This window comes from Periplaneta americana, chromosome 4, assembly GCF_040183065.1.
Source record: "Periplaneta americana isolate PAMFEO1 chromosome 4, P.americana_PAMFEO1_priV1, whole genome shotgun sequence".
Classification (NCBI taxonomy): domain Eukaryota; kingdom Metazoa; phylum Arthropoda; class Insecta; order Blattodea; family Blattidae; genus Periplaneta; species Periplaneta americana.
The window spans coordinates 185291089-185305192 of NC_091120.1; the positions used below are offsets into that span (position 1 = coordinate 185291089).

A 14104-nucleotide genomic window follows, 5' to 3' on the forward strand; every position below is an offset into this window, starting at 1 on the left:
TACATACATAAAGTTGCTGTATGCACGTCACGAAATAGTCCATGTGTTGTAATGTACGCTATGGGACCTATCCTCAGTGTTGAAAATTCAGCGGTTTTTAAGTGTTAATTTAGCGGAGAAATTATTTTAAATTTGTATTGCTGATAGGGATTTAGCGGGTATTTTTAGCATTCATGAGGCAAAATAATGTCATTTTAGGCTACGTGCCGGTACCGGGTTTCTCCTTATCCCTTCCTCACCTTCATCATCATCCTTACCCATTCCCTACACTACACTCACAGGAACACTTACATACACTCACCCTAGTAGGTACACGACAGAACTCTTCACATATACACACCATGCATAATATGGCCCGCCGAAGTGGTGTGCAACTTGAAAATGGGTCACAGTCCTGCCATCTATCCGCAGTATGCGGAACATGAATCATGAAGTCAAGTTATCACTACTTCAACTCAAGCGAGACTACAACCATAGCGCCAGGAGGATCACATGAAGTAGTTTTCGTGGTTCCCAATAGGTTGTGACGTTTTACAGAGATGAAACATAAGTATTCCACATTACTCGAATATTCCATAATTAAAGCGCGGACCTCGTTGCCTTTTCATTGCCTGCTGCAGCGATACAACCTGTCTGCACAAAGGCTATACCGAGAGTCTGACGTCACGTCCACATCACTCACGATGGGTACGGCGGGCGTCTCGACGCATTCTCAATACGTACAGCAGTCGGTCGGGCATGTGTAGACCGTGCAGAGTTGTAAACAAGAGTGCCAGTAATGTTAGACGTAAAGAAACAGAAGTTGTTACAATATGTGCAGGAATTTGGCCTTGAGTCTTTCACTATACAATTACAGTCTTACTAATAAACCGTGTATAGTTTTTATACGAGACTTATGCAAAGTTGAGACAGAAAACGTTACTAATAAACCGTGAATAAGCTATGGACGTATAAACAGCATGTAACTATACAATGTGAATTGCTTTGCAGTAGTTATATACACGAAACCCCTTGTTTAAGCGTTGTATATAGCGAAAAAATGGCCGCCCCTCTAACAGCTGTTCGTATCGACTGTCATTTTATGATGATGGTTACCTTGTAACCACAGAAGAACAAACCAAAGATCATAGAATTATTAGAATAATATTGCTGTAGCTTGTACTCTTCGACCAAAATGTAGTGTAGTAATCGATTAGAGCCAGTTGTACTATCGATATTTAACACGCCACACTAGAGCGCTCTACCGGATGCAATAGAGAACCTCAGATATTCTATTACCTTTCGTAACGAAGTAAGGACGAAACTATGACGTAGCTGTGTAACAGTTGTGCTGTTATACACGACGTATGTAGTGATTATTAGTAAGGAATTTACACACGACTTATAAACGAGCTACTCATTGTATAAGTATAAGACAGTTAAACGTCTGTATATAGAGTTTTTATTAGTAAGACCGTTAAATTATTACAGTCTTACTAATAAACCGTGTATAGTTTTTATACGAGACTTATGCAAAGTTGAGACAGAAAACGTTACTAATAAACCGTGAATAAGCTATGGACGTATAAACAGCGTGTAACTATACAATGTGAATTGCTTTGCAGTAGTTATATACACGAAACCCCTTGTTTAAGCGTTGTATATAGGGAAAAAATGGCCGCCCCTCTAACAGCTGTTCGTATCGACTGTCATTTTATGATGATGTTTACCTTGCAACCACAGAAGAACAAACCAAAGATCATAGAATTATTAGAATAATATTGCTGTAGCTTGTACTCTTTGACCAAAATATAGTGTGGTAATCGATTAGAGCCAGTGTACTATCGATATTTAACATGCCACACTAGAGCGCTCTACCGGATCCAGTAGAGAACCTCAGATATTCTATTACCTTTCGTAACGAAGTAATGACGAAACTATGACGTAGCTGTGTAACAGTCATACTGTTATACACGACGTATGTAGTGATTATTAGTAAGGAATTTACACACGACTTATAAACGAGCTACTCATTGTATAAGTATAATACAGTTAAACGTCTGTATATAGAGTTTTTATTAGTAAGACCGTTAGTAAATATATTTTGTAAAGAATGCCATTTACAGTTTAAAAGCCACAGAAAATTTGTCAACCAAAAGGACTGTAAGTCTAAACAACATAAAAAAGTATAACGCTGTTTGGCAGACATGATGCACCATCGAGTTCAAATTCATATAAGCCTACTCAGAGAGAGTTTTGTAACGACCTCTGCAATATGATGGTAAGTTGCAATATTCCGTTACACAAGTTACAAAATGCTACTTTCAAATAATTTCTGCAGAAATATACTGGGCGAAACGTTCCATGCGAGTCAACTCTAGGCGAAAGATATTTATCCCCGTGCTATGATCATGTCATCAACTGCATTAGGAAATCTGTCGCAAATAATAAAATATAGGTTTTGATAGACGAAACGGCAGATGTGGAAGGAAGGTCTATTGGCAATGTTATTGTTGGAATATTATCTCCAGACAAACCTTCACAAAAATACTTATTAACAGCCGAGGTGCTTACTGCAGTAAACAGTTCCACAATTGATACTCTCTTTGAGACTGCTATGAATCTTTTGTGGCCTGATGGAATACAAAGAGAAAACGTCCTTTTTGTGACAGATGCTGCAGCATATATGTTAAAAGCAGCACGCCAAATCCGGACTAGATATCCAAACCTGCTACATTTAACTTGCTTGGCCCATGGTCCGCATAGGGGTAGCTGAAGAAATTAGGTCGTTATTCCCTGATATTGAGCTTAGTCTCCAACGGGAAGAAAATCTTTTTGAAGTCCCCGTCTCGAAAACAGCAATTCAAAGATATCATACCAGGAATTACTTTGCCACAACAGCCCATTTTAACTCGGTGGGGAACTTGTTTGAAGGCGGCGTTGTATTATTGTGAACACTACAAGGAAGTCCGTGGTGTAATGCAAACATTTGATGATGAAGCGAGTACGTCAATAAAGGTTGCAAAGTCGTTATTTTTGGAACCACTCTATGAAGATGTTGTACATAAAAGATGTTTACAAAGATGTACCCACAACAATAAAACAATAGAATCGTCAACCCACGAAATGTCCAGTGGCCTCCAACTCGTAGAAAATTTGTACCAAAGTCTGTGTGAAGCAAAACCACATCCAAGTTTGGAACCGGGTAAGACGAAATTTGGGGCCGTGTTGAAAAAGAACTGTGGATTTTCAGCAATGTGTGAAATAAGAGATATTTTGTCAGTTAATGGCGAGCCCTCAGATGATACGTGTGACAGCTCATATTTTCGTTTCGCACCACTCACGTCTTGCGATGTGGAACGCACATTTTCTCAGTTCAAAATGTTGCTAAGTGATAGTGAAGAGGTTTTTCTTTCGATACTTTACGGAAATGTATTGTTCTTTATTGTAATGGAACTGTGGACGCATCAATAGGTGAATCATAAATGAAAACTGTTTTAGAGTTTTGCATTCTATTAATAATTATGTTATTAAAATTCTAAGGATGTGTTACAATGCATTTATTTACAACGACGCTGTGATGTAAAGAAGGTGCAACTTTGTCCTTCACCGCACTGAACCTGTGCAACGGAGGGAATGTCCACATCTTCCCCTCCCATCACACATCAAGCTAGGCATACAGCACAATATCCAAGCGCAGGTAACTTATGAACGCGGGCAACGAAGACCGTGCTTTATCCACAATACCCGAAGCTCCTCTAACCATTACTCCACAGCATGAGAGTATTATTTAGTACTCTTACGACCGTGTCTATTCTTTGTCCACTTCCTCCTGCCTACCTATACAGCAGGGATGTCGAACAGCGCTCTCGAGCTGTGAATTGCAGAGCCTTCACTCCTCCCTTACCGTGCAACGGTTGAACACAGGTAGCAGGCAGTCCGGCTGAATGATCGTAAACAAAAGCGAAACTGCGGCGGCTGGTACTTTGATAACTTTTATACATCTTACTAATTGATTAGGAACTCAGCTTAGATTTGCACTCGATGAACTCTGATAAACAAAGAATGTAGCCTACACGAGGATGAATTATGATGATGATGATGATGAAGATGATAATAATAATAATAATAATAATAATAATAATAATAATAACAACAACAACAACGGAGTTTTATCTACTGGGTCATTCCATGAATGTTGTTCGTTAGTGACGGAAATAAATAATAATAATAATAATAATAATAATAATAATAATAATGTTCTTAATATCATGTTTAAAATATCAACTTTGTGTGCATGTGTTGCAGCAGTGCAACTTCAAGTTCAGAAACTTAAACTGTTTTGATGTATAAAATTAATTACTTTTAGCGTGACTTGAAATTTGTTCATAGTTTTTATTATAGATTCTAAAATATTTCCTCCTCGAGTTCGATCTTTTAGTGAAATGACATCTACAAGATCCCCATATACATTGAAATCTGAATCGGCACTCCTTATGAATATACTGTAGCTAGCTGCGCCGTATCTTTCCGGTCGGTACTTTCATCAAGAGCTATAGCCTAGTGAGTAATAAGTGAAAGTTTTCATTTTTGCTATCAGTTTTTCCTCCAAGTTATCCTCCGTTTATGATACGCGCTCTGCAAAAATATTACGAGACAAACATATAGATTTAAAATCATTAACGTATTCCGGATATATCCCTTTTGCAAAAGCTATGAGACAGCCTTTCACAAATTCTCCGTCAGTAAATAGCTTTGAAGCCGTTGCAATAATTTCACAGATTTTGTAGCTAGCACGAACCAAGCTTATTCTACTACCACCCGATGATGATGGAAGGTTTTCTGAATTCAATCTTGATTTTAATTCTTCTACAGCTTTTTCACGAGTGAAACCGGATAACTTTTCTGGTACATAAGCTTCAGCATGACGTGTAGAATTAAAATGCCTTTTAATATTGTGATGGCTAATGTATCCAAGTTCTTTTCTACATATTAAGCAATGTGTCTTTCCGTCCTTTAAGATAAATAAATATTTATCTGTCCACTCACTATTGAATCGTCGTTCCACATCCATACCAGCCGCCAGAGTTGATAAACACACTACGTACAGAACACTGCTACAGCGAGCTGACTGACTGTCGTTTCAGCTCAGCTATGTAGGAAACAGTATTAATCCTTTCACAGTTTGAGAGCGTTGTTCGACATCCCTGCTATACAGTAAAAATGATCGATTTTCTAACAATAGAAAATAATCACATAACCTCATACCCAACTCCATTTAAAAACCATCAACTGATTCATTACCTACAATATAATCTCGTGATACAAGAGCTTAACTTTTGGCAGCCCATAAATCAATTAGTAAGTATTTATTGTTAATTGTAGGTCTACGTATACAATATTTAATTGTTGGATTTTCCAATATGAACCACTGATCTGTTGCATGTATATATCATCTGTGAAGGTTGTAAATAAAAGTATTCAATATTTACCATAGAGATTAGAGAAATCGTATTCACATTTCACTGTTCTTGGATATTTCATCTGTATATTTAAAATTGATTTATTACTCACAGCTAACACCCTTCAAAATTATCCCCCAAGGCTTCCATACATCTTTGCCAATGATGATGCAGGCGTTGAATACCATCGGCTGTGTGCGATTCGTCTGTGTGTACCACCTCTCGTTGAAACGCTGTTAAGATGTCCTCCCTGTTTGTAAACCGCTTCTGACGCAGCGGCTTCTTCAATTGCGGAATGAGATCAAAGTCGCTCGGACTCAGATCAGGCGAGTAGGGAGAATGTTCCAACGCACTATCACCCAATGCTTCTCGTAGCTCAGAATGACACTGACGAGCATTTCTACCATGAAGAACTGCGGTTTTCACGTATGACCTCTGTTCAACTTTACTTATAACCATCTTGGAGCACAGCTCTAGTATATTAACTTTTGCGTGTGCTGTCGACTAGCCACCAATGCACACAGAAGCAATCTGGCGGTGGCACCTGTACAGTGTACAACAAGTTTTCAAACGTATACTGTACACTGAACTTACCACATTTTCCGTTATTCGGAAGATATAACATACAGGGTCGTATTGAAAGTCATGAACAACACGTTGCTATAATTTCAATTTCAACAATGTAACTAAATCGATTATATGATCATAATATAGTCTTTACACTATGTATTGACATATTGTGACGTCATTAACTTTTAGTCCACACCTGTGGAGTAACGGTTAACGAGTCTGGCCGCGAAACCAGATGGCCCGGGTTCGATTCCCGGTCGGGGCAAGTTACCTGGTTGAGGTTTTTCCGGGGTTTTCCTTCAACTCAATATGAGCAAATGCTGGGTAACTTTCGGTGTTGGACCCCGGACTCATTTCACCGGCATTATCACCGTCATCTCATTCAGACGCTTAATAACCTAAGCTGTTGATAAAACGTCGTAAAATAACCTACTAAAAAAAAGTCATTAACTTTTATCATGTCACCACAGGCAATGTTTGCCAAATGGTCGACAACGATGGTTCGTTTCGACAGCGGATCGTTTCCTTGTCAAAGAAGAAATATCCTCTACTGAAATTCACCTCGGACTTCAGCGTGCATACGCAGACGTGTGCATGGGCGCCAGCAGTGTTAGGGGATGGGTGAAACATTTCGAAGATGGGAACACGAGCATCCAAGATGAGCCTCGTAGCGGTCGCCCTCGAACTGCCTTCACGGAACGCAACAAGGAAAGAGTTGATGAGTTCTGGGATGCATTTTGATGAATTTCTTGAACCTGGACAGACCATAAATGCTGTCCGCTATATTCAGACAGTTTCGAAGCTCCGTCGTGCATTGCGCGAGAAACGCCCTGGAAAGAAGATCATCCTGCAACACGATAACGCGTGACCTCACACTAATCGTGTCACCGTGGAAAAAATTACAAAATTTTGGTAGGAAACTCTTCCGCAATCTACCTACAGTCCCGACCTGGCACCCTCCGACTACTATATTTTCGTTTTTTTAAAGGAGCAGCTGCAAGGCCAACGCTACGAGACGCTGGAGGACATCCGGAAAGCAGTGCGTCAATGTCTTCGGGAAGATGAAACGGACGTCTACAGCAAGGGAAATTTCAAACTCACAGAACGGCGAAAAAAATGTGTGCAAAGAAATGGAGACTATGTTGAAAAGTGACACAAAAAGTCTGTAGATTAAGATGATGTGCCTGTTTTGTCTAAGAAATAAAAATTAAGATTTATAAGAATACTAGGTTGCTCATGACTTTCAGTATGATCCTCGTAGTTGCCATGACTTATGAAATGACCCCTATATAAATTATACCACGAACAGCCACTAGATTTTACGAACTGTAATGCCGAAAGGTACTTGTGCAGGTATGAACTTGTCACACTCGTGGGTCTTAGTTCGAACTTAGGGCTAAGATACAAATTAGATTTACTTTAAATGTTATTTTAATTGACCAAGCTTCATTTAATTTAGGATGCTCCTTGCTATTATTATTTATTATTGTTGTTGTTATTATTATTATTATTATTATTATTATTCCATGTATTGTGGGTCCCTATCACCACGGCATGGCGCGTCCTCAGGCTGCGGATAGAGGAGACGGCCTCCAGATATGGAGGGTAGCTGCGAATATATTGAATAAGCAGTCGTGGACAGCCGATAAGGAGTGGTCCTCCAGCTTGGGGGTTGAGCGAAGGGCTAACAACCTATCACCGTAAAAAAACAGCTTGTTACGAATCCCTACAACCTTTGGGGAGGCCGAAACGTAGATGGGAGGATAATATTAAAATTGATTTGAGGGAGGTGGGATAGAGACTGGATTAATCTTGCACAGGATAGGGACCGATGGCGGGCTTATGTGAGGGCGGCAATGAACCTTCGGGTTCCTTAAAAGCCATTTGTAAGTAAGTAAGTAATTATTATTATTATTATTATTATTATTATTATTATTATTATTATAATTATTAATTATTATTATGGTTTTTTATTAGTTGTGTTTATTATTAATTCTCATTATTGAGTGTAATTAGTTACCACTGCCACCGGGTATATACCCATTTGCAGTGTGAATAAATACATACATACATACATACATACATACATTACGTAGATGGGAAATGACTGAACTGAAGATATATTAACTTATACTTACGTAATGCTTCATATTTAAAAACCCCTATTTTTAAAACCTCCTAAAACTTATCTAAAAAACTTAATATAATATATTAATGTACCGAAGTAAGTTCCACCTCTTGGGTTCCCTCTAGTGGCCTGCCCTCTGCACTATGTCATAGATGTCTATGAACGTAGGATCCCGGCCAATTAGTCACTCAAATGAGTGCACCTCCGCACATATGTGGACATTGTCCTACGTTCATAGACATCTATGACGTAGTGCAGAGAGTAGGCCACTAGAGGGAACCCAAGAGGTGGAACTTAAACTGAGAGTATTCGATCCGACATCGCGATAGGAATCCGGCGTGTCTTAGTGGATAAAGCATCAGTACGTAGAGCTGAAGACCCGGGTTCAAATTCCGGTGCCGGGGAGAATTTTTCTCCGTTCCACTCCTCTTTCATCGCAAAGAACTTAATTTGTTTACCTTAAACATCAAATCTTAGAAACTGTGTAAGAACCTTGTAAAGGTGATTATTCTTGCACTACTTTGACTCGAACTAGTGATAATTTTAATTGCGTTTCGAAATTAGAGATACTTGAACAAACTTGGAAGTGCGAACTCTTTTAATTGAGTAGAAATTTTGGAGTTTGACGTTTGTTAATCCGTCTCATTTAATTGGAGAATTATATTCCGTCCCAGAGGTCAGGAGGTCAGAGACCGGTTGCTAGTTAGGAAGTGCAGTCTTCATTAGTTACACGTTCAGCGAAACCTCATTAAGGTCGTGGGGCGTCGCTTCATTATCGTTCGCCATTGTCAGGAGAAAATCTTTCCTAAATTTACTACACATTGGTCAACAACTGCAACACCAGACGCGACACTCGAGACCCGTGTGTACGACAGCTACGCGAAACACTACACCGCAGCGGCGCGTTCACGTTACCGAAATTTTATCTCCTTTCATGCAACGGTTACGTGAATCAAGGCAGTTACTTATAGGACAACTAAGACACTGATCCTTACGTCTTGACCTATTTTATTCCCTACTCTTAAACTCAACTATTTCAAAACTTTTACGAGTTTTACACAAGTGGAGCAAAATATGTGACCTATAACGTCTAAATCTGATGGCACAACCTAAAATTACCGGTACTGCCTAAATAATAATCGAATCAGTTATTTACACAAGTGGAGCAAAATATGTGACCTATAACGTCTAAATCTGATGGCACAACCTAAAATTACCGGTACTGCCTAAATACTAATCGAATCAGTTATTTACACAAGTGGAGCAAAATATGTGACCTATAACGTCTAAATCTGATGGCACAACCTAAAATTACCGGTACTGCCTAAATACTAATCGAATCAGTTATTTACACAAGTGGAGCAAAATATGTGACCTATAACGTCTAAATCTGATGGCACAACCTAAAATTACCGGTACTGCCTAAATACTAATCGAATCAGTTATTTACACAAGTGGAGCAAAATATGTGACCTATAACGTCTAAATCTGATAACACAACCTAAAATTACCGGTACTGCCTAAATACTAATCGAATCAGTTATTTACACAAGTGGAGCAAAATATGTGACCTATAAAGTATACACAACCTAAAATTACCGGCACTATCTAAATGCTAATCGAATCACTCATTTAGAATTATTTAGCTAAATTACATCCAGAACTTCTAACATGTAACCCACTAACTTATAACAAGAAAATTAGAAACGTGTTAATGCCTTAAATTTGATGAAATAAATTTATATCCCATATGTATGAATTAATCAGCGTATATAATATTTGCATTCTATAATTCTGGAATAAATATTTTTTCATAAATTGTCTCTACAAATTCTAGTACAGACCCTTGCAATGCCTCATTTTGACTATTGTGATGTTCTATATAGCGACCTAAGTGCTGAACTTTCTCAAAAACTTCAACGTGTACATAATGTCTGCGTCCGATTTATATACAATATCCGCCAACATGATCATATATCTGAATATTTTCTACGACTCTCCTGGCTCCGCTTGCAAGATCGAGTTTAGTATATTTTCTTTGCCTGCTGTATCGAATTATACATGATTCCACACCCAACTACCTTCCCTCTCGGTTTACTCTCCTAGCTTCACATCATAATCGTAATACACGTTCACAGCACAATCTGTTGCTATGAATAACACGTCATCAGACATCTCTGTACTCAAGTTCTTTCTCAATAGACATGACCCGCTCCTGGAATTCGCTGCCGCTGGAAATCAGGAGTAGTCTTAGTCCTCAGTTGTTAAAAATTAGGTTGTTTAGAAATATTTTAAATGCACAGAATTAGTTTTTAGGTATAATTTTTATTTAATCATTATTATTATTACTATTATTATTATTATTATTATTATTATTATTATTATTAATATTAGGCCTATTATTATTATTATTATTATTATTTTTTTATTATTATTATTATTATTTTACACAGTCATTGCTTTATTTTTCCATTAACACTAATATCTATGGGTAGAGAAATATTTTAATTTCAGTAACGTTACCAGATATCGCAATAAAATTTTCTAATCTGGTTGACTTAATACTTACTTACAAATAACTTTTAAGGAACCCGAAGGTTCATTGCCGCCCTCACATAAGCCCGCCATCGGTCCCTATCCTGTGCAAGATTAATGCAGTCTCTATTATCATATTCCACCTTCCTCAAATCCATTTTAATATTATCCTCCCATCTACGTCTCGGCCTCCCCAAAGGTCTTTTTCCCTCCGGTCTCCCAACTAACACTCTATATGCATTTCTGGATTTGCCCATACGTGCTACATGCCCTGCCCATCTCAAACGTCTGGATTTAATGTTCCTAATTATGTCAGGTGAAGAATATAATGCGTGCAGTTCTGGGTTGTGTAACTTTCTTTATTCTCCTGTAACTTCATCCCTCTTAGCCCCAAATATTTTCCTAAGCATCTTATTCTCAAACACCCTTAATCTCTGTTCCGCTTTCAAAGTGAGAGTCCAAGTTTCACAACCATACACAACAACCGATAATAGCCTATAACTGTTTTATAAATTCTAACTTTCAGATTTTTTTACAGCAGACTGGATGATAAAAGCTTCTCAACCGATTAATAACCGGCATTTCCTATATTTATTCTGCGTTTAATTTCCTCTCGAGTGTCATTTATATTTGTTACTGTTGCTCCAAGATATTTGAATTTTTCCACCTCTTCGAAAGATAATTTTTACATTTCCATTTCGTACAATATTCTGGTCACGAGACATAATCATATACTTTGTCTTTTCGGGATTTACTTCCAAACCTATCCCTTTACTTGCTTCAAGTAAAATTTCCGTGTTTTTCCTAATAGTTTGTGGATTTTCTGCTAACATATTCACGTCATCGTCATAGACAAGAAGCTGATGTAACCCGTTCAATTCCAAACCCTGTCTGTTATCCTGCACTTTTCTTAATAGTCTATTTAAATTATAGAATTTCAACATTCATCAAAATACTGGCTAGGTGGGAGGGCACCGAGAAATGTTTGTTGTGGAGGAGCATAATTCCTATGGGCGGTCCTACTCTGAAACATTGAAGGATATCTTCTGTCAAACATTTCATAAATTTCATTAAAATAAAAATACGGTTCCTAATGATAAGCACTTCACACATGCATAATAGTAATATGCGCGTTACAAGAGCGGTATGTTGAAGTTTTCATGTTCGAAGAAAAGTTTGAAAAAGCGAAACGTAGTTGAGCTTTTTTAATTTCCGAGAATTGAAAGAAAACATACCTCTCGTGTATTGTACATTATTTTGTGCGAAGATCGTTTATTACATACCTGAAAGAGAAATTTCTAATTAGTTGCAATGAAATCTCCATCTTAGTTTCTGTTCAATGACGGCAAATTTGCAAAACAAAAATATCTATCTTCAACATTGTTGCTTTAAAATGTTTTCTGTGTTTACTATACTCCAGCAGGCCATGATATACGTCTGTATTTTTTTCCCCCAGTCTATGATGAGTCTGGAATCTTGTTGATTTTTTCACGGCTTCCTTAATGTTACTTGCATCACGAATGCAGTAACTTTAATGGAGTTGTAGAGTTTACTTACTTTTTGCAAATATTTAAAAACAATAATTAACAGTGCAATTTAGGTGAAATTGCAGCGGTAAGTTTCCAATTTATAATTATTACTATATTGAACGTCTCTAAAAATAATATGTTAAAAGCCTAAAGCAGTAAAATCAATATGTCACTTAAGCGGTGAGAAGAGGGAAATTGTTATGTGTGTTAGGTTGGGAATACTGAATGTGGAATTTTAGACTTTCCGCGGATTGGTTTTATGCGGAAACCAAGCAAATACGCACGATCTCGCACAAAAACATTTTGATACAGTTCCCTTACATCACACAGTTTTCTACGGGCTGATGTAAAGAAAAAGAGGGGCATCCCACAGAATTTTGCGATTTCCGTCCATCTCTCTAGACGCTTAGACTTAAACTACGTGACTTCCATGCAAGCAGCGGGCATTTCCTCTCCGTCATAAACAATTCACACTTCATCATCTTGCACATCTCTATTAGTATTGAAGAAATGAATGCAGTGTGAAGTCAGACAAGGGAAACAACATTCCATATGTGCGCCTTACACACTGAATAAAGAACACTCACTCGTCTTGACGTCACGACCTCCGAGCAAACACGGCGGCATGGCAGTCGATAGCGGCAGATGGTTGTGTTACAACTTCGACCTCGTGCTCAATAGGTTTGTAGCTATGTCGTCGCTGTTATCGTGATTGTCAATAGTCATTATTAGGGACCGAATTTTTATGTAATATCAAGGTGTGAAATATGTACATATTTATGTAACAAAAATAAGCTGAATATGTACGAAAATATGTAAAATCATGAAAATATTTATTATCAATATCTTCGCTGGTTTGTATTTTAAGCCTAGAAATTTGTAATCTGGTACAATTTTGAATTTTCTGTTCTTCATGATGATTTCTACTGTTTCTGGCGCTCTTCCGCCGTTCCTGAGTATCATCATTTCTATCTTGTCCACATTTATATCAAACCAGTGGCCTGTGCAGCAAATGCTGCAAACTAAATTCATTAGATGTTCAAATAAACATTTTTCAGATTTATTTTCAATGAAGAATACCAGACATTCTGAAAGTCATTTGCTTCCATAATAATGAAAGATACTCTCTATCGAGCCAATACTGAAGAGAACCACGCATATAAATATCTACACCACACCGCCATTAAATATATGAAAAAGACCCAACCCCACTTGATTAATAACTATAAAAATATTTGATTTTTAATAATATTATTATCTTACGTAAGTTTTATAGCTTTCAGTAACATATACTATATATATATATATATATATATATATATATATATATATATATATATATATTATATAGCCGCCACTCAGTAAAATATAGACATCAAAATCTAATATAAGTTATTCTCTACATCTACTTATATAACCCCAAAACGTTTCACTTTCATATCATCAATATAGCATTAATATGTATAATTAATGAAGTCTAATCACGGCATTAACTACAAAAATATTTCATTTCTAATAGTAATAATGTCATCAAACCACCTCAAGTTTTGTAGTTTTTAATATCCAATACACAGCTGTACCCAGAAAATTACACACCACAGGATCGAATCTGTAAATTATTTTTAGTAAGTTAAGTTTTTAATAACCAATTTAATTTGAGCAGATCATGGCCTTCGTGTAATATTGTTTACTCCAACCCCGGACCATAAGCTTGAAACGATGGAACCAAAAAGGTGTACTAGTATGACCGTCAAATTACCCATAGTTCATCTCTATTTCCGGTGTGTTTATCAGCTGTTTTGTTCGTATTATTACGATTACAAATTGTTTCGTGTTATTGTGAATATTTCAAAAGTGTAGACAAGTTCAGCAGGAGTTTTTTTTTTTATAAATAAGCTAAT

At 37.2% G+C, this 14104-nt stretch overlaps 1 protein-coding gene across 4 annotated transcripts in view; it reads right to left on the reverse strand.

Annotated features, from left to right (window-relative positions):
- LOC138698520 (LIM domain only protein 3-like) overlaps positions 1–14104 on the reverse strand; it is a 1357283-nt gene that overhangs the window by 1194116 nt on the left and 149063 nt on the right. The window lies entirely within an intron of this gene.